Consider the following 2,909-nt stretch of genomic DNA (forward strand, 5'->3'; position numbering starts at 1 on the left):
TTTTGTTAACTTTTATAACATAAATAGTGGTTGCTTGCAATCTTATTGAGTCCAATTACCGAGGTTATAAAATACTTATATAAATATACGTATATTTTCCAAAAATACGTAAATTTACAAGTGGAAATCTTTAAAGACTAATTTAAAAAAAAAAAAAAGATTTCAAAATCCATTGCAATGGCGTAAACACATAAGAATTTTTATAACCGAATTAAAAACTCATATAATTAGGCATCTATCTGACATCCAACGTCGAACAACGGTGCTTTGATGTCAATTTAACTTATTATGTTGACTCTTACATTTCATGAGTAGTTGCCAGTTGAAATCGTATTTTTATAGCTTGCAATAGATTGCTTGAAACTAATCTATTTTTAGATGTTATATCTTACAAAGTTTAGTGATACATTTCTGGTCAAACTTGGTCGATGAAAGTGTTTATCCTGTCATTTAAAGTAGGGATGTACCAAAGCCAAAAATTTGCTAAAGCCGAAACTTTTATATTTATACAGCTAAGGTTTGCTATCTTGTGTATTAATCTAACTATTCTAACTATCTAACTATATAACTAATTTTTAACAAACAATATTCCTACCCGCATTTGGTCTTAAAAAGACCTTCATTAAATGTTTTTTGAAGGTTCTGAACGCCTCTTGAAAGTTTAAAAGACGTTTTTTTCAGACCAAATAATATAAATACACAATATATTAAAAAAAACAATACCATTATTTTTGTAATTGGCATATATCTAACCTCATCACAAAACAATCAGTTGTCATTGGAAAAATACAGTCAATTAGACATACTAAAAGAAATTATAAATAGTCATGAAGGTGTTGGTGAGATAGTTATACTTGGAGATTTCCAATCATTTCCTTACGGAATATACGATCTACTAGAAAGATCTAATTCCAAGAAACTATTTGTCTAAGGTTTTATCGGAGTTTATTGATTCAAATGAATTAGAATTAGTCGACGTAACTAAAGGTTCTGGTCCTGCAATCACATACCGACATCTCACATTACCAAATTCTTCTTATATTGATCATATAGCTATATCAAAGTATACATCTCTTCTCTTTTATAATTGCATTGTTATTTCTCCCTTCTTTCAAAATGTAAGTGATCATTTACTACCATCGATTTCAATTGGACTTGAAGGTTAGCATCATCAAGAAAATGTAAATAATATAACAGAGAACTATAGCATTTCAAGATATATCTGAAATAATTATGACTTTATAAACTTATATAATGATCACTTAAATTCGAGTTTCATTAATCTTTACCTTATTGGTAATTTCGAAAATGAACTTACCCAAATATATACAACTATAATTAACAGTGCAACATCGGCTCTTAGAGAACACCTAAAGTTAAAGAAACAATCTATACATTTAAGACCCTAGTGGACTCCTTAATTAACTTGAAGTAAAATAATTATTTTATTTCATTTTCAAAAATGGAGTGAAGCGGGATTGGCAAAAGACTCTACTTTTCCTATCTTTAATCGCTACCTATTAAAACAATAGGCTATATCAACAACACATAAAAATTAAAAAAATTAAAAATTCTTACCCAAAGAACGTCTAGTATACTTTTAGGTTTATAAAAAAGGATGCAAATTCAATACTTTTTACTATAAACAATAATAAAGATAAAGAATCCATCATCGCACTATCTTTTTAAAAACGTTAAACACTGAGATAATAACTGATGGATTTACTAATCTTTGAATTGCACTTTGCAAAAATCCCGATGAGATATTAATTACTGATTAAGATATTAAAACAGCTATTTCTTGTCTAAAATCAAATAAATGCAAGGATCATTACAATATTTCTGCAGAACATTTAAGACATGTCCAATGTGACGCACTAACACAATGGTTAAGAAAACTAATTCACTTTTCAATTATTCACGAATGGACCCCTACATCAATGTTAATGTTAACAATTATCCCTCTAGTTAAATCCTATAAAAAATCACTTACCGATCCAAACAATTACCGCGGTATCAGCATTATTCTAATACTTACTAAACTTTTAGAATACCTTATCTTACTCATATGCCCGAGGATAAAAAAGACTTATCAACTTTAATTTGGTTTTAATAATAAGAGTTCAACCTCCATTCTGAATTTATTGTAAGCAAAACAATTAAGCATTACAACCGCAACAATTCGCCTATTTATTTATGTTCACTAAATGCTGAAAAGGGCCTAAAAAACTTATTACAACGTGTAAAATGTGCAACAACTTAAACAGCATGAAGCTTAATGCTGTCAAAACGGAACTTTTACTCTCCGGAAAAAGACAAATATCAAACTTCACAATATCCCAAGACGATTATCAAATTAAACCTCATATAAAACTTAATCATCTCAGCTTTACTTGGGATACAAAAAATCAATTTTTGCTTAACTTAATGAATATTGACAGTATCTTCTTTTTTAGATAATATAAAAGAGTTATGTGATATTCATAAACTGAATATGAAAACTGTAATGCTGGTTAAAAAAAAAGTAAAACTTAGAGACTCTTCATATTTTGGTACAGGCGGTTAAATGTTGGAATGTAAAACAACAGCAAACAATTTTTAAAAACACACTTGAAGTAAACATTCCTAAATGATTCTTTTTTTTTTTATCTCTCTTTTTACTTGGTTTGTATTTATACCTTGCAAATATATTTTACAGAGGTTGAATAATAAAAAAATAATATATATTCTAATGCTATAGATGCACTTATTTTAAGGCACAAAATATTTCATGATCACTTTGTGAACTATCAATCATGATTATTAGAAAATACCTTTAGAAGGTTAAAGAGTTTTAGGATACAGCTTTGCCTTTTTGCTATTTATTTTGTATATAAATTTAAAATAATAATAATAATAGTCATACAAAG

The sequence above is a fragment of the Hydra vulgaris genome, chromosome 12 (genome assembly GCF_038396675.1).
Source record: "Hydra vulgaris chromosome 12, alternate assembly HydraT2T_AEP".
NCBI lineage: Eukaryota > Metazoa > Cnidaria > Hydrozoa > Anthoathecata > Hydridae > Hydra > Hydra vulgaris.